We start from the raw sequence: 20,039 nt of genomic DNA on the forward strand, positions 1-20,039 counted from the left end.
CCTCCCCTAGGTGGAATATGTGTGATATTCCTCAGACACTCCTGGCTACCCAAGAACAAAGGAAAGGGTTTAAGTGCTTGCCATGGTGATGTGGGAAACTAAGGCAAATGAAAAATTAATTCCCTTACTGCCTACAGCCCATTGACAAGTCCTTGAAACAGGTAGAATGACCTCCCTCTAGAAGCTCAGCTACCTCAATGATAACACTTTGCTAGGGGCAAAAGGGAATCTTGGCTTAACATTATCCTGACCCCTCCACCCCAGGATCCTGTTAAGTCTACTTTAACATATAAAAATTCCTGTGGAAACTTACCTTATCTCAACTCCTCCAAGATACATGCTGGTGATCCTACTCCAAGATTGTGGCCCCCTGATATACATCTGAAGGGTTTCATGATTGAAGTTTTGCTAAATGGTAATAAATGGCATTTTCCTAACAACACCTATCCCCTCAAGGTCCTGGGAACCTTGCTTCCAAAATACCTTGAGACTTACTCTATCCCTAACTCCCTCCCAACCTGAAGGTATATAATCAGTTACCCATCACAACCCCAGTGCAGTTCTTTCTGCACATGGGTCCTGTCCCCATGCTTTAATAAAATCACCTTTTGCACCAAGGATGTCTTCAAGAATTCTTTCTTGGTTGTCAGCTACAGACCACCCCACCATCACCCGAAAATCCCATCAGAAACAAAACTAGAGGTATCACAAACCCAGATTTCAAGTTATACTACAAAGCTATAGTAATCAAAACAGGAAGGTACTGGCATAAAAGTGGACACAGAACAATGGAACAGGATAGAAAGCCTAGAAATAAACCCATCATTACATGTTCAATTAAACTTCAACAAAGGAGGCAGACATATGCAATGGGAAAAAGTCTCTTTATCAAATGGTGTTGGGAAAACTGGAAAGCTAAGTGCAAAAGAATGAAACTGGACCACTTTCTTACACCATACACAAAAATAAACTAAAAATGGATTCAAGACCTAAATTTGAGACCTGGAACCATAAAAATTGTATAAGAGAACACAGGCCGTAATTTAGCTGACATTGGCCATAGCAATATTTTTCTAGCTATGTCTTATGAAGCAAGGGAAATAAAAACAAAAATAAACACATAGGGACTACATCAAAGTAAAAAGCTCCTGCACAGTGAAGCAAATAAAACTAATAAACAAAAATCAACAGAACTAAAAGTCAACCTACTGAATGGGAGAAGATATTTGGAAATGACATATCCATTAAAGGGTTAGTATCCGAAATATATAAAGAACTGATACAACTCAATAAGGTCCCAATAGTTCATTTTTACTTTTGTTTTCCTTGCCTACAGAGACATGTCAACTAAGAAGTTGCTGTGGCCAAGGTCAAAAAGGTTGTTACATATTTTCTTCTCTAGGATTTTGTTGGCTTCCTGTCTTACATTTAGGTCTTTCATCCATTTTGATTTTATTTTTGTGTATGGTGTAAGAAAGTGGTCCAGGTTTGTTCTTCTGCATGTCACTGTCCAGTTTTCCCAACATCATTTGCTGAAGAGACTGTCTTTTTCCATGGATATTCTTTCCTGCTTTGTCAAAGATTAGTTGGCTATACATTTGTGGGCCCATTTCTAGGTTTTCTATCTGTTCCATTGATCTGTGTGTCTGTTTTTGTGCCAGTACCATACTGTCTTGATGATTACAGTTTTGTAATACAGCTTAAGTCCGGAATTGTGATGCTTCCAGCTTTGGTTTTCTTTTTCAAGATTCTTTGGCTATTTGGAATCTTTTATGGCTCCATACAAATTTTAGAATTGTTTGTTCTAGCTCTGTGAAGAATACTGGTGTTATTTTGATAGGGATTGCACTGAATGTGTAGATTGCTTTGGATCGTAGTGACATTTTAACAATATTTGTTCTTCCATTTCTTGAGTGTGGAATGTTTTTCCATGTCTTTGTGTCTTCTTCAATTTCTTTCATAAGCTTTCTAAAGTTTTCCGTGTACATATCTTTTACCTCTTTGGTTAGGTTTATTCCTAGGCATTTTATGGTTTTCAGTGCAATTGTAAATGTGATTGATTCCTTGATTTCTCTTTCTGCTGCTTCATTATTGGTGTATAGAAATGCAACCGATTTCTGTACATTGGTTTTATATCCTGAGACTTTGCTGAATTAATGTGTCAGTTCTAGCAGGTTTTTGGTGGAGTTTTTTTGGTTTTCCACATAGAGTATCATGTCATCTGCGAAGAGTGAAAGTTTGACTTCCTCTTGCCTATTTGGATGCCTTTTACTTTTGTTGTCTGATTGCTGAGGCTAGGACTTCCAACACTATATTGAATAACAGTGGTGAGAGTGGACATCCTTGTCGTGTTCCTGACCTTAGAGGGAAAGCTCTCAGGTTTTCTCCATTGAAATGCTATTAGCTGTGGGTCTTCTGTATATGGCCTTTATGATCTTGAGGTATGTTCCTTCTATCTCTACTTTCTTGAGGGTTTTAATTAAGAAAGATGCTGTCTTTTGTCCAATGCTTTTTCTGCATCTATTGAGAGGATCATGTGGTTCTTATACTTTGTTTTATTAATGTGATGTTTCACATTGATATAATTGATAATAATATGGAATATTATTTATCCATAAGAAGAAGGAAATCTTGCCATTTACAACAACAATGATGAAGCTAGAAAGTATTATGCTAAGTGAAATAAGCCCACTCAGAGAACGACAAATACCTTATGATTTAACTCATATGTGGAACTTAAGAAATAAAACAAACTAACAAAGGAAAATAAGAGGAGACAAACCAAGAAACAGACTCATAACTATAGAAAACAAAATAATGGTTATCAGAGGGGTGGTGAGTGGTGGGATAGGTGAAAAAGGTGATTTAAAGAGTACACATATCGTGACAAAAAATAAAGGAGAGATGTACAGAATTAAAAAAATCATATCTTGCCATTTGCAACAACATGGATGGTCATAGAGAGTGTTATGGTAAGTGAAATAAGTCAGACAGAGAAAGACAAATACCAAATCATTTCACTTATATGTCGAGTCTAAAAAACATGAATAAACAATCAAAAAGCAGAAACAAACCCACAAACATAAAGAACAAACTTATGGTGGCTAGAGAGGAGAGGGCTGGGCATGGGAAAATGGGTGAAGGGGAGTGGAAGAAACAGGTTTTTAGTTATGGAATGAATAAGTCAGGGGAATACAAGGCACAGCATAGAGAATATAGTCAATGGTATTGTAATAGTGTTGAATGGTGACAGATGGTAGTTACATTTGTGGTGAGTATAGCATAGTGAACAGATGTGTCAAATAGCTATGTTGTATGCCTGAGACTAATGTAACATTGTATGTCAACTATACTTCAATAAAAAATAAACAATCAAAATACTTAGAAAAGATTTATCTAAGGATATGAAAGACCTTTTGCTGAAAACAAGACACTGATGAAATAAATTGAAGAAGACACAATATATGGAAAGGCATCCTGTGTTTATGGATTGGAAGAATTAATATTTTAAAAATGTCAATACTAAGCCATCTGTATATTCAATACAATCCATATCAAGATTCCAATGGCATTTTTTTTACAGAAGTTTGAAAAAACACTCCTAAGAATTATTTAGAACCACAAAAGACTCCGAATAGCCAAAGAAATCCTGAGAAACAACAAAGCAGGAGGCATCACACTCCCTGATATCAAGCTATACAATATAGATATGGTCATTAAATAGTATGGTACTGGCATAAAAATAGACAAATAGACCAATAGAACAGAATTGGAAGCCTAGAAATAAACTTAAGCATATACAGTTAACTAATATTTGACAAAAGACCCAAGAATACTCAATGGAGAAGAGTGTCTTTATTAAATAGTGCTGAGATAATTGGATATTCACATGTAAAAAAATGAAACTTGTCCGGTATCTTATACCACTCACAAAAATCAACTCAAAATAGATTAATGACTTAAATGTAAGACCTGAAACCATGAAATTCCTGGAAGAAAATATAGGAATTATGTCATGTTGTTTTCTGACCTTCTGAGGTAGAGGAGAAACATGTTAAAGAAAGAGTGGAGGAAATATTGTTTTTCCATGTGTAACAGCACTTATAGGGTAAAGAAAAGTCTGTCATTTGTTATTTTATTTGAGTCTCATAGAACCCGTGTCAGGAGGCAGGACAAGGGTTAGTACAGTCGAATTCCCATGTGAGTAAAAATTCAAAATAGGTCAATTGTCTTGCTTAAGGTCCACGGTTAGTAACAGGCCTAGGACTAGAACCCAAATGTGCTTCTAATTTTGTTTGTCACCTCCAACACATATATCCTTTGTTTATTCTCTGTCCTGCTCTGTGCCTTGAGGGTTTAACTCTAGCAGAACATATAACCTACATCTTTTGCTAGCTGTTTTCCAGTTGAGATCAGCCAATGGGAGTTTCCTGCAGAATACTGAATGATAGGAAGAGATAAAGCTCACTACATTACTTCTCTGCTTTTTCTCAGCTTTGGGGCCATTTCCTTAGTGCCATAACCCTAGCTTCTGCCAGGTAGCTACTTTTCACTATTTCCTCTTCTTATTCCTTCACCTTTAGGAGTGGCAATGGGGTCCTGGTGTTGCTAAGTCTCTGGGTGCTTCACCAACCCTTTGTTTATTCCTTTTATTAGAATCTCTTGGAACATCTGGGGTCAATTCTGTTTCCTGCTGAGACCTTGACTGATACAGTATGCCTTGTCAACTCAACATCTACTGCTTTTCCCAACCACCTTCTGCCTCAGAAATGTTGGAGCAGGGATTACAATTGTTTTCCAAAGCAATGTTCGTCTTCTCTAAAGTTGATAGAAATGGACACAGAAACTGAATACGCATAAGAAAAAATGCTGTTGAACTGCTTCATCCGATCTTAGAACCAGTTTTGCCAGGAAACCTTTTTTTAAATTGCGGTAAAATACATATGACATAAAATTTACCATCTTAACCATTTTTAGGTATACAGTTCAGTAATGTTAAGTGCATTCACAATGTTGTGCAACCAATCTCCAGAGCCCTTTTCAATGCTGAAACTCTGTACCCATTAAACAACTCCCATTCTACCCACCCAGCCCCCGGAAACCATCATTCTACTTTCTCTCTCCATGAATTTGAGATACCTACACTAGGTACCTCATAGAAGTGAAATCATACCGTATATGTCCTTGTCGTCTGGCTCATATCATTTAGCATAATGTACTCAAGGTTCTCCTATGTTGTATGTGTCAGAATTTCCTTCCTTTTTTAAGGTAAATAATATTCCATTGGATATGTATATCACATTTTGTCTCCCCATTCCTCTGTTGATGAACATTTGGGTTGTTTCCACCTTTTGGCTCTTATGAATAATGCCGTTATGAACATGGATGAACAAATTTCTCTTTGATACCCTGCTTTCAATCCCATTGGGTATATACCTAAAAGTGGAATTGCCAGGTCACATGGTAATTTTATTTTTAATTTTTAGAAGAACCTAATATTTTTTTCCATAGTGGTTGCACCATTTTCCAATCCTACCAACGGTGCACAAGGATACCAATTTCTCCACATTCTCTCTAACATTTGTTATTCATTTATTTTTTTGATAGGAGCCATCCTGTGGCTTTAATTAGCATTTATCCAATAATTAGTCACATTGAGCATCTTTTCATGTGTTTGTTGACAATTTGTATATTTTTAGAAAATTGTCTATTCAAGTTCTTAGCACATTTTTTAATTGAACTGTTTATTTTTTGTTATTGAGTTATAGTTCCTTATTCTGTATATTAATCCCTTATCAGAGAGATGATTTATAAATATTTTCTTCCATTCTACAGGTTGCCTTTTTACTGTGTTCATTGTGCATTTGATGGACACAAGTTTGAAATTTTGGCGTCCAATGTATTTTATTTAATTATTTATTTTACTTTTGTTGCCTGTGCTTTTGGTGCCAAATCCATGTCATGAAGTTTTTCGCGTTTCCTTCTAGGGCTCTATAGTTTTAGTGCTTACATTTATGTCTTTGATTCATTTTGAGTTAATTTTTGTATGTAGCATGAAGTAAGGTTCGGACTTAAGTTTGTTACATGTTGATAACCAGTTTTCCCAGTATCACTTGTTAAAAAGACTGTCCTTTCCCCATCAAGTGGTCTTGACAGCCTTGTGAAAAATCATTTGAGCATATATATGGTTTCTTTCTGGGCTCTTAGTCTATTCAGTTGGTTTGTGTCTGTCTTTACGTGCCAGGGAACATTTATGGAGAGCTCTGAATAATTTTATTTTGTATAGTAGTGGCTCCCCTCACCCACTGAAGTATGGTGCTGTGAGGTAGGGTAGTAGTAACACAGTCAGGGGAGGAATCGGACGGAAATATCAGGCAATGTTAAGAAAACCTGTTGGCAAATGGTAACATTAACATTAGTGTACCCAAGTAGGAAGCAGTCTAACTGGAGAAATGGAAACACTTTACAAATGAGCTCACTCATGAGTACAAATCCTGCAGTGTTCAATTCCAGAAGCTGACATTTAAAACAGCTTTGGGAACTTGGTTTGCATTTTCCTGTAGGAAGAAGGTATATATGGTGCCTTCTTTCTAAAGCCAAATCATAAAAGACTATTTAGCCCAGAATATGTTTGGAATAGTGGCTATTGGTAATAAAAAATATCGTAGGCTGGAATACCAACTTATTCTTTGAAAGACAATGAGTGGAGGTTGTAATTTGTTTGACGTATTTTAGAAGCTAGCCCTGAAGTAAAAACAAACTGAGTTTGAGAATCAAAGAGGAGAATGGTGAAGACCTGGAGAGTCTGAAGGGACTTTCCCAAACTGTGGAGCAGAGTAGTAGGGGAAGGATTTTGAGGTCAGATAATCTAAGTCTGCTACTTTCTGATTGTATGACTTAGATTCTTTGAGCTGCAGTTTCCTCATCTATAAAATGGTGATCGCAGTACTTATATTTTCAAGATTGTAGTGAGGATTAATGAAATTCTGTATGCTTAGCACGTGTCACAGCACCTACTATAGGAAGTGCTTAGCAAATGCTGTTCACTTACATTTAAAGGGCTTTAGAGGCTAATGACACTAGTTCTGATGCTGGTATATCAATAGCATCAAACCTACAATCTGGTATTTAAAGTTAATAGAAGAATGAGTAGCTGGAGCTATACGGGGGAATGGCAGTGAGTTTTTTTCTGGTATGACAGATCAAGAGCTGGCCTGGACAGGAGATATAGGAAGAGGGTGGAAGAAAGTGTGTGTGTACATGAAACGATTTCCTGGTGTGATTAACTAAGTGGAGGAAAATGGGGAGCGTTGCAAGGGCATATCTTCCTTGATGTTGGAGAAAGGATATGGCACCAGGTATTGGTTTTCCCATATATGAGAGTACTTAATGTACTTAAAACTGTTTTTAAGTAACTCATTAGCTTAGATGTGTCAAATGAGCTCACATATATCTAACTTACATGTATAATAGTTGTAGTCATTATAGTTTTACACAAATCTTAATAAAGCAGACCTGGCGGGGCACCTAGGGGGCTCAGTCAGTTAAGCGTCTGACTCTGGATTTCAGCTCAGGTCATGATTTCACTATTGTGAGATTGAGCCCTGCATCGGGCTCTGTGCTGACAGGGCAAGGCTGGTTGAGATTCTCTCTCTTGGTCTCTCTCTGCCCCTCTCCCGCTCATGCTCACACACTCTCTCTCAAAATAAATAAATAAACTAAAAAAAAAAAAAAAAGCAGCCCTGGTCAGGCTGCTATGTGGTAATACTTTGAGAGTCACCAGTTTAGGTGGATACTTGCACTTAAAAAGGATGATAGGTTCCACATTCTTCAAATTTGGTCTTTTTCTTCATTTATTGGAATGTTCAACTGATCTAAACTGGGTGAGGTTTAACTGTGGTACAAAACTACCAACAGCTTGAAGTGCTGTAGGACTATGAAGTAATTAAGGTAGGGTAGAAGAATATGGGAAATTCCTTCTGGAGGCAATGTGTTCTGAGCTGAGCCTTGAAGGGAGTGATGAAGAGAGGTGAGCTGTCAAGGGAGAGGAACGTCGTATGTTAAATAATAATAGAGGGACAAGATTTGTTGTGGTTGAAGGGCTCAAGAAACTTGGCACACCAAGACAAAGTGGTTAAGGTGAGGGTACTGGAGGCTGGGCTAAGATGCTTGGACTTAGCTGGGTAGGCAATAGGGAGCCACTATGCCATAGTACAATAGGCAGTGACAGGATATGAGTAAAGTACTCTTTAACCATGATTATGGCTATGGTGTACTTTGGTGGTTCCCAAACCTGGCTTAAAAAATACAGATGCCAATACAGGTGGCATCCCCAAAGATTCTGATTCGGGGGGTGGGTAATGAGAGAGGTGGACATAGGGAATTAATGGTGGCATGTGACAGAGGTGAGGACCATGGCCAGAACTAGGGATCAGAACCCTGAAACCTAACTCTCCTCAAAGTCTATGAACACGACCACCTGCTCTTTTTTGAAAGTTCTCATATTGTTTCCTCTTCCTGGGATGCCTTTTCTCTCAATCTTCTTCTCTCAATCTGCCTATTATTCAAGGTCCAGCTCAGATGTAGCCTTCCCTGAGAAGCCCTATGAGGTCCATGACTCTTTTCCAACTGCTATGATCTCTCCTGTGATTACTTTGGGAGAGCATACAAGAAAACCATCGTTGCAGATCATGAATAGTAAGGGAAGCGTTTGAAGGGCAAGATGGAAGGTACAGAACAAGGAAAGGTTTATGATGTCATCCTCACTCTTTCACTTACTCTCCACATTATTGAAATCCATTGCAGTTTGTGTGTGCCTGCTTATTTGGAATTACAGATTATACTGGCTAGTTTTAAGTAACCCAATCCTCACACAATGAGAAAGCAGTTTAAAATTCTTCCTGCAAATCAACCAGGGATTGTGGAGACACATAGTATAAGCACAAGAGAACAATAAGAAAATGGCGGGGCTAATGCCATCCTGTCCTAGAAGGTTCTAATCCTGGAATGAGCTCATTGTCAGCCACATTACCAAATAAAAACAGGAATAATCTAATTAATAAACTATTATAAAGTGGGCTCCAAAAATTTTCCAAAAGTCTCTGTGAGGTATCTTTTTGGGGGGTGGTGGTGGTGGTGGTGGGTTTACAGCCATTAAAACCAAAAATTGGAATTACTGAATTTAGGACTGGAACTTCAGGTTGCTAAATAATAAAGGCTTAAACTAACATTAAAAAACGAAGTTCATCGGGCTCTGTGCTGACAGCTTAGAGCCTGGAGCCTGCTTCAAATTCTGTGTCTCCCTCTCTCTCTGCTCCTCTCCTGCTCATGCTCTGTCTCCCTCTCTCTCCTTCAAAAATAAATAAAAACATTAAAAAAATAACATAAAATGAAGTTCATTAAATCACATGACTCTCTCTAAAGATATTATTTTAATATTAACTATTTCAGTGAAAACAAAAAGGATTTTGGAGCTGTTAATATGTCTATAAAGTATTTTAAAATGTAGTTAATTTCATCTTACATGAAATCAAAATATGGTTAAATTGCATCCTTTTAAATTTCTTTTTTGTGTTTGTTTTATGATGTACACAATGTTAGTATATATATTACATTATAAAATTATATATAGTTTCTTTTCTTAGTAGCAGAGTTAGAAATCAAGAAAACTGCATATTTGCAATGAGGAGGAAGGGGAAAGGGTACTACGCACTGAAAGTGCTTTTTCTATTCTAAGACAAGAAGGAACAGCCAACAAATTAAGCCTATTTTAAGATTGGGATTTTAATATTTTAAGATTGGGGGTTAAAAGAATATTATGCAGGAGGGTAGGGCAGGGAGTAGCACTGATACCTGCAAGAGGTGGGAGCCATGGATATAAGGCTGCTGCTAACCCATTTTGTGCCTCTGTATAAGTTAGAAAAAGGTACAACTTCCTTAAAGTAGATTCAGCCTCACACCAGGGTCCATAGCTTGGTAAGTCTGTGAACTGGCTCAAGCTGAACCCCCATTTATTCCCATCACTCTTGTGCAGTGTGTAACCCCAACAACTATATACAGTGGCCCTGCATGAGAATACTTAATAAATGGCATATCCACTTAAAAAGCCTCCCCAAATGACTCTGACGACCAGCCAGAGTTATAAACTATTGGTCTATATAATACCGTGTTTACTTATTTATTCCATAAACTCCGTAGAATTCTTAAGAGAAATGCACTTTAGAAACTGGTCTATAATTCTGACATCTCACTAAACTTGCCTTCCCATCAATGAGTTTGATGTAAGCAATGTCTGTAACCAGTGATCTAGCTAGGGGACCCTGGGTCAATTACTTCCTCTCTCTGAACTTCATTTTCTTCAGTTATAAAATGAAAGGAGTTGAAGTAGATGATCTGGAAGGTCCTTTCCAGACACAGTGCCGTATGTTTAATGCATTTTACTGCTTAGCGATGTATGAAAATTCTCTGCCAGGCAGCATGTGCAGCTACATTTTATTGGCTGGTTTTGGCTCGTTTTCCTGAGAGGGTTGAAGGCATATGTTCACTCTAACTCTGTTTTTAGAGAGGGGCCATTTTTACCATTAATTGCACTGTCTTCCTCTTGCAGCATAGGCAGCATTTACAGCCAACCACAGAGTGGCAACTACAGTTGTTTGATTATCCTTCATGTGGCTGTCTGCTTAGTTGAATACCATGTTTACTCATAGGCCTTGGAAATTATTCAAAAGCAGTTTTCTTTCCTGGTGGCTCCAGTCGATAGCTGGGAAACCAAAGGTCTAGCTTCAACAATTGGAAGCCTTGATTGGAGGGGTTGAAGATCCGCGAACAGTGTGTTTTGAATCTCCTCACTTTCAGTCACGAAACCTCATTAGATCTCCTTTAGATGCTCCTGCCCAAAATCTCAGAAGAGTTTCTGCTTTAGCTGACAAGCAATAAATACTAACTGGGAGGCAAAAATATGGTGGGAGAAATGGCATTTTCTTCTCAAAATTGGGGAAGGAAAGGGAAACGTGAAGCAAGTAAGTTTGGTCTTCCCATCAATGACTGATTTAATAAGGATGTATAACCAATTAACTAGCTATGGGACCTTGGACAAATGACTTTCCCTCTCTAAGCCTCAGTTTCTTCGGTTATAAAATAAGTTCATTCGGGTTCGTAGAGCTCAAGAAATGTATAGAGCACCTGTGTATAGAGCACAGCCAAAGGCATTTTTTCCATTATTCTTTTATTATTATTTCTGGAGACTGAAATATAAACCTCCCTTCAGGTAGTTTAGGCTTCATATAGTTTAGGCTTTTTACTCAATGAACAAACCTAGTCACTTCCTATTAAAGACAGAAATATGTGCTAAGAGTTTCCACAGCTGTTATTGGTTCCACATTCTTATGTGCCTGGCTACCTTGCCAGAAAATCTTTTATGCAATACAATTCTCTCTAGCTACAGTTGGATTCAGGAAGCTGATGATTGGTTAGACCAGTGATTGGTTAGACCATGTCAGTGATTGGGTTTTAGGCAAGTTTCTTAATGAACAAATGAATCACTTGGGGAGCTTATTAAAACTCAAATTCCTGGGCTGTACTACCACAGATTCAGAGCCAGTGGGTCTAAACAGATCCCCAGAATGTGATATTGTAACAAGCACTCCAGAAGATTTTGCTGTAGGTAGCCAGTGGTCCACCATTAGAGGAACGATTTGCTTGAAAGATGGTAATGGAGAGAGACTGCTAATGTCAATCACTACTTGATATTTCTCTAGCCTCTGGTCTGTCCTTTTGTTTCCAGTGTGAGTTACTCTTTTCTAGATTAGAACACAAACTTAGAAAAACTGATGAGCCTAAAGTCATACAGTGGGTTAGTATCATGAGTGCAAAGGCTCTGCCCACTTTATGTGTTACCATAGCCCTGGAAGTAGCTCTGAGGGGTAACTTCAGCAGGCTTGGAATCAGCCTGAGCAGCCCTGATTAATTAAGAAAGTGTATGTATAGGGCACTGACTCCTAGTCAATGTGTGAAACAGACTGATTAATCTTTGTTTTGTAACCATTGATCTGAGGAGTTTGGGGATGGTTTGCACCAGCTTGTTGGCAGTGTTTTCTTTTTCATTGAGGTATAATTGGCATATGACATTATATTAAGTTTCAGGTGTAAAACATAATGATTCGATATTTGTGTGTATTGTGAAATGATCATCCCAGTAAGTTCAGTTAACTTCTGTCACTTTACATAATTACAGATTTGTGTGTGTGTGTGTGTGTGTGTGTGCAATGAGGACTTTTAAGTTTATTCTCAGTAACTTTCCAATATGCAATACAGTATTATTAACTATAGTCACCATGTTGTATATTATATCCCCATGACTTATTTATTTTATAACTGAAAGCTTGTACCTTTTGACCCCCCTTTGATCTTGTGTATGCTCTCCATGTAGTATCTTTGTGAGAGAGGGGACAGCGATTGCAAACTCTTGCTTTCTCCAGGTTCAGAGAGGTAAAGTGACTTCTCCAGAGTCCCCGCCCAATGAAGAAAGAACAATATTGGAATTTCTTCTCCTAGCTAGATGCTGACCTCATGGACTGGACTTTTTAGAGCAGTCTTACTCTGCCATTCAGGATGACAATAGATGAGAAGAAAGCCCTTAGTCTTTTTATCTACCAGCTGGTCTATGTAATTCCAGTGACTGGTGTTAGGTTTGATAAGGAACAAAAGAACAAAATATTGCTATCAAATGCTTGCTGTAGCTTTCATTGCTAAAGGATAATCTCCACTGTCCCGTACTAGCTGGTGTGAGCATATGAGCTGAGGGCAGGAGCCTCTAATTCCACAATTCTGATGTCAGGGTTAAGGCAGAGTAGAAAGGACCACTCTTAGTCTCAGGGACTAAGAGGACCTAAATCATATGCAGGATATCATTCCCTTACACTAAAATATAGATTTAAAAAGAAACATCAACAGATCTTGAATAAAATGTTGTGCTACCAAAAACTGTTTGAAAAACTATGATATCATCCCATCATCTCATTTTACAGATGAGTAAACTATGACCCAGAGAGGGGATGTGACTTGATAAGGTCTCTTCAAACCTTTAAATATTGAGCATTGATTTCAACCCTTACTCTTAATAGCCTTTAAGAGGAAAGTATATAGTAATAGCTACTCTATTTGAGTATTTTATTATATGTCAGGCACTGTTCCAGGTGCTTCCTATTTAATCCCCACAGCAACTCTGTAGGGTAAATATCATTATTATCATCATCGTTTTACAGATGAAGGAACTAGGCACCAAAAAGTTTAGCAAACTGCCTACAACCTCACAGATAGCCTTAGAGTTGTGATTAGAACCCAGAGGGTCTGGATCCAGAGACTATGAGCTTAACCACTATTCATCTTGTGGCTCGAACACAAGGGACAGGATCACCAAAATAATCTTCTCTAATCAAACTCTAGCCATCCCATCAGTTCCCTGTTCAAAAACCCACATTGGGTTCTGATTACAAAAATACTCAATCTTGATTAGCTTCACTGATGTTTGAGGAATGCCAACAGTTGTGAAATGAGAACCCCGACTCACCAACCATACCTTGCATGACTATTCATAGACTACCATCTCGCCAAGCCCATTCTGCCTTTCTGAGTGGCTATTCAGCATTACTAAAACGTATTTGGTGTTAGTCCATTCACAACACATGGAATGATCTCTGCCCTCTAAGAAACTTTACCTTGAAAGCATTTCTGAAACTGTCTTAGTCAGCAGAAGTTCTCATTGCATACTGCTATTTTGGTTGCTAAAGTCTCTGTCACATGATGCAGTTCCATTTCTAAAACTGTTCAGATTCTTTATGTAAAACCCATTCAAAGGCATGGTTCATGGTAGGCACTCAGGGGAAAAGGTAGCTTTCTGGAGCTTCTGAGTTACACTAGAGTTTAGGGATGGGAGGTTAGGAAGAGGTAGAAAACAGAGCCCAACAACCAAGCCGGTGGTTGTTTGCTCCGTGCTCATCTTACCATCACAAATTTCACCTAAAGTATCTGTTTATCAGAGTCTTCATCTGTGTCAACATCAGAACGGCACCAAGGTAGGGCATCAGATCCATACTCCCCAAAATGCCAAGTAGCTCTCACAGAAAATAATTAGGGACAATATTGATGGTAAATGTAAGAAACTTTGTGGAGACGTTTAAGTCAAAGGAGACTCATACAAAACTTTGTTCTGGAGGACAGAATAAAGGGAGTGATATTAAATGTAAGAAAATGGATTTTTACAAACACTCATTTAGGACCTGATCCTTAAGGAATCTTGATTGATTTGTGACGGCAAGTACAAAATGACCAAATCTATCTGGAAGATGCTGAGGACCCATCAAGCCCATCCTACTTCCCTTGTAGTTCTAACCAGGGGCAAAAAAAGGAAGTGCCCAGAAGTTGAGTCCAAAGCTTAGAAATATGTGCTTGATCAGCATGTGGTTTAAAAAAGTTTTGAATTTGTCTTTTGGTTGGGCATGTCCTCTTCTGATTACCTCAGTTCTTTCCACTCCTAATTGTCTTGTATCCAACTGCTTCACACATTTATGTTATCTGGTCTGGGCCCTGAAGACATTTAAATTGGCAACTCCTGCCAAACTACCTGTGAATGATGAAATTATATGCTGTGAAGGGAGGGGTGTCCACCCAGGGCCACATACCACTGTTCAGAACTTGAAAAAGAGCGAATAAAACGATTACTCTTATAAATTCAAGTGAGATTATAAATAATACTAGTAATATGTCTTCTGAAGGATTTAAGAGCTAACATTTTCCATTGTTGATGCACATTAAGGGTGTTCTTATCAGTGTAATATATTAGCATAACAAATTACCTGGATATTAACAAACTTGAAACAAAGAGCCTTATCTGAGGCGCTGTGTCAAGGACATTGGTGCTTTCTGACTCCAGTGTTTGGGTGAATTGATCACCCTAATTTATCTCAGTAGTTCTCAGCTGGGAGAGCACATAAATAGATCAGAACTTCCCAAGGGAGGTTATCACAGTAAATCATTCTGTACATGGGTTTGTGGCTAATTGCAGTATATTGTTTGTATGAATGCTGTGAAAGCAAAAACAAAAAATGGTTGAAAGCTACTGACAGAGTCTATATTGAAAGAATTGCCAAGAAAAGTTTGGTTTATTAGGTGCAATTTGCTTTCTCTTTGAACTCATGCCTCTATTAGATCCCCCATGAAATGGGGAAGATAAAACCTATCTTCTTGGTTTTCTTATTTTGTGGACCCCTAGATGAAAATGCCTGATGGCTTAATTTTGGCTTTCCCTTAGAGTCTCCAACAATTGGCCATTTCCCTGACTTAAATGTTGTGTTTTGTCCTTGGAAACTTTCTTCCAGTGGTAAGGAAAACAATTCCTGGGTTGGCTACATCCTCATTTGTGCCTGATTCAGTTTGTAGGCAATTGAAACTTCTCAGCAACTGTTTATTAATTAAATTCCCACAGGATTTCTTGGACTGAACCAAGCTCTGTCTACTCTATGGCTAAGCTCAATTTTGATCAAATCTGTGCTGAGGTCTACAGGGCAGGTGGCAAAACAGGAAAAGGAAAATTGACAGAAGGTGTCCTTCATCTCCTACTGTACACCAGCACTCAATCCTGTTATATTCCCTGTGGGGTACAAGACTTGAGGGTATACTTGGGGCTAGTTCCTGGATGTGAGAACAAGCTTGTTTCATTGGGAGGCCAGGCATAAGTTGAGGCTAAGAGGGAATGCAAAGCCATGTCTGCAGAGGAGTGCTGCAGGGGAAAACTGAAGACCATATTAGTGTTCAGATCTGAGATGAGTTTGAGGCTTGAAATCAGAGCTAAAGCAAACCAGGAGGAGCTGGGTGAAGGCAGAGTAGGCCAGGAAGCAAGCTCCCTGAGAGTCTGTGGCATTTGGTTTTGGGTTAGGACTGTAGTCTCACACTCACCAACTGAATTTGAGCCCTGCAAGGAGGCAGAGAAGTACAACATTTACCAAGGTAGCTGGCTTTCTCTTCCCCCACCCCTACTCCTCCTCTTCCTTCTTCTCTGTCTCTCTCTCCCTCTCCCTTCCCTCCTCCTCTCTCTCACACACACATGCGTTCAACATGTGAGTGTGTGTATATGTGTATGTAGGGGCCATAGGAGTAGTTGGGGACACAGCAGGGAGGAAATAGAGAGGGAGGGAAAGAGAGTAAAGGAAAAAGTCCAGTAGTAGGTTCTTCTGGTGCTGGTTCACCTCTTTGCTATTTTTTTAAAGGTTTAGTGTGTGTGTGTGTGTGTGTGTGTGTGTGTGTGTGTGAGAGAGAGAGAGAGAGAGAGAGAGAGAGAGAGCAGGGGAGGGGCAGAGAGAGAGGGAGACACAGAATCCGAAGCAGGCTCCAGACTCTGAACTGTCAGCATAGACCCTGAGGTGGGGCTCAAACACTTAACCTACTGAGCTACCCAGGAGCCCCTTTGCTATTTTTTTTTTACATGAATCCACAATCTGTAAGGAAGCCTAAAGCAAATTCCTAACTGGGAGTTATTGAGAGTTTTTAATTAGTTCTCTTGCCTAAAACCAGGAACAGTTTATTCCAATGATATAATGGTTTGATTTTCCTTTATGAGTTATAGTCATCTTTCTATTTCTCCTGTATGATATAGGCATTATTTGTATCTCCAGGCCATTCCATTTAATCAGTAAGATACCTTTTCCTTCTAGACTTGGAATTCAATTGTATTATGGCAGAGATAGCCAACTTACTTTACTTTTGCCCTGTTTCATTTAGACTGTTTCAATGCTGCCTGCTAACTCTCTCCCAAGCAATAAGATTTCTGATTGTAAATACGCTGTTATAAAAATAATTGAAAAGATATTTATTGACTTCCTATCATATGCAAGGCAATGTGTTGTTTTCAGGGTGTGTTGTGAGGACTGGATAGAATAAAAATACAGAATGGAGTCCCTGCTTTCAGGAGCTGAGTCTACTTGGGAAGAGAAAGCGTTTAGACAGAAAACTATGGCTAAGAATAATACAAAAGGAATAATTTAAAAGGTCAGTTGTGAAATTCAGATACTATCCTATGAAGTCAGAGGAGGGAACAATCACCAAAGAGTAGGAAGGCTAGCAAAGGCTTTAAAATGCCTGCTACATACCAAACATGCAATGCATACATTTGTTGGGTGAAGTGGAATTTGAGCTAGATCTTGAAGGATGGGTAATATTTAGAAAGGTAGTTTAGAGCAGGAACTATATTCTTGATAGAATATATAATATAGGCAAATGCGGGGAAAGCATAGATTGTGTTGGGGGATACCGAAGTAGTAGTTTTTCTAAAATAAAGGGTTTATGAAAGGAGATCATATCAAAAATGTGGTTGGTGCCAGATGATGGAAGGCCTAGGATACATGGGAAAAGAGTGTGGGCTTTCTCCTCTAGGTAGTGCAAAACCACTGAAGGTTTTGAGAAAAGGATAATGTCAAGGGAGGATGCACCTGGTGACAGTGTGCAGGATGGACTGACAGGGAGAAACTGGAAGCAGGTGGCCTAGCTGGGAGGCTACTGGAGTGGTCTGGACAGGAAGTAATAAGGGCTGGAGCTACAGTGGTAGCAGTGGGAAATGTTATAAGATATAGAGTAACAACATGTAGAAGATGAATGAATGGGACTTAATGACTTGATTTCATACATGGGGCAAAGGAAAGGTAGAAAGTAAGATGACTCAGGCTTCTAGTCCATGAGACTGAAGAACAGTGGCATTACCAGTAATGTTTTCTCTGCCTAGACGTTGTTTAATGCTGCCTTAGGCTAGTTTGCAAAAGGACGAGACTCAAGGAGCTATTTGTGTTGTCTGTTTAAGTCCCTTTTGCTTTGTTGTTTCTTGGGACTCTGGAAGAGTTCTAGAGATTCTAGACTGGCATGTTTGAAATCTGGACTACAGGCAGGACCAACCAAAATTATGACAGATCATTTCCATTGTGTCCTGATTCATCTCTCTTGCTATTTCATTCAGATTGCAAGTCTGTTGGTTCTACTCAGACTCACCTTTTTTTTTGGCAATCAATAAGGACTGAATAGCTTTTATTCATTGGTGTGTCTTCCTCCTAACTCCCTTGGGCAGCACTGTCTCTCTGCTTGATATTAACACATATCTTCATGCTCATTTTTGGACTCTGAGAACTACAGATATCTCGGGGATTGATGCTTGCTGCTTTTTTGTGCACCTGAAGGCACCAGCCCTAGAAAACTAATGATGCCTTTAAGTTTATTTATCAATTTAAATAAAGGGGCCCTTTGCCTGCAGAGCAGGCTAAGAGGCTCAGGAAGATTTTTTTCCTTTCCTCACAGGGGATTGGGTTCAGTAGTGTATGCTTGAATGAATTCCTTGAAGCAAAAGAGACACTAAAGGAATCTATATGAAAGATTAAAAGAATAATGTCAGGTAGTATATAAAAACTTACTTAGTGTTGTAAGTGTTTACTTATTTCAAAACCATTTATAATAGTTTGTCTACAAGCCAGCATATTCCCCACCCCACCCCCAAACACATGTGCACTCCAAAATAACAAAGTTCTATGGTCACTTCTGTCATATATAGGAAAATAAATGGACTTAGAGTACCATTTTTTTAGATGAAGTTTTCTTTTTTTTATTAACTTGTTTTATTTTTTATTTTTTTTAAATTTACATCCAAATTAGTTAGCATATAGTGCAACAATGATTTCAGGAGTAGATTCCTTAGTGCCCCTTACCCATTTAGCCCATCCCCCCTCCCACAACCCTTCCAGCAACCCTCTGTTTGTTCTCCATATTTATGAGTCCCTTCTGTTTTGTCCCCCTCCCTGTTTTTATATTATTTTTGTTTCCCTTCCCCTATGTTCATCTGTTTTGTCTCTTAAAGTCTTCAGATGAGTGAAGTCATATGATTTTTGTCTTTCTCTGACTGACTAATTTCACTTAGCATAATACCCTCCAGTTCCATCCATGTAGTTGCAAATGGCAAGATTTCATTCCTTTTGATTGCCGAGTAATACTCCATTGTATATATATGCCACATCTTCTTTATCCATTCATCCATCGATGGACATTTGGGCTCTTTCCATACTTTGGCTATTGTTGATAGTGCTGCTATAAACATGGGGGTGCATGTTTCCCTTCGAAACAGCACACCTGTATCCCTTGGATAAATGCCTAGTGGTGCAATTGCTGGGTCGTAAGGTAGTTCTATTTTTAGTTTTTTGAGGAACCTCCACACTGTTTTCCAGAGTGGCTGCACCAGCTTGCATTCCCATCAGAGTACCATTTTTGATTGGAATAATGATAAATTTGAAAGTAGAGTCCATGGATCTTGTGCTTAGAATCATACTATATTTCATTTACCATGTAATTTTTTAAAGTTTTTATTTATTTATTTACTTAAGTAATTTCTACACCCAACATGGGGCTGGAACTCATGACCCCAAGATCAAGAGATGCATGCTCTTCTGATTAAGCCAGCCAGGCACCCCTTATTTATAGTGTATTTAAAAAAAAAACATTTTCATACTCCTTAGTTCATTTGATTCTCACAGCTCTCTTGTGAGGTAGGTCAGGAAGATATCATTCTTTCCCAAGTTACACAGGCGAGAAATTACTCACTCAAAGTCACTAAGCAATTTAGCATCAATGCCCTTTCTTTTTCTTTCCTCCACTTGCCCCTCCCTTTTCCTTTTCCTTCTCCTTCTTCTTTATTTTCCTCTGAAGAGAAAAGGCTATAGCCATGCTTTTCTCTGGGCCTCAATAGTCAATCAGTCATCAGGGGCAAGGGACAACTGGAAGAGAGATTAAGTCCCTCCTACAATGTAGAGATAATGCAGTTGCTGTTCACTATGGCAGCCCCACACATCTCTGGCAGCTAGCTTCAGAAATAGGAAGGAAGCAGCCAGGGTCTTTGGCCCAATCCCTCAGAATGAAAGCCAACCCTCTGCTTTGTCCATTGCAATGGATCAATTTTCCTAAGCATCTAGAATGTTGTATGGGGAGTAATCTCCCTCCTGAAAAGTTTAGATAATGAG

General features: G+C 38.7%; 1 protein-coding gene across 1 annotated transcript in view; it reads right to left on the reverse strand.

The window, feature by feature from the left end:
* Positions 1 to 20,039, reverse strand: part of TRPC5 (transient receptor potential cation channel subfamily C member 5) — a 265,379-nt gene that overhangs the window by 225,644 nt on the left and 19,696 nt on the right. The window lies entirely within an intron of this gene.

This window comes from Acinonyx jubatus, chromosome X, assembly GCF_027475565.1.
Source record: "Acinonyx jubatus isolate Ajub_Pintada_27869175 chromosome X, VMU_Ajub_asm_v1.0, whole genome shotgun sequence".
NCBI lineage: Eukaryota > Metazoa > Chordata > Mammalia > Carnivora > Felidae > Acinonyx > Acinonyx jubatus.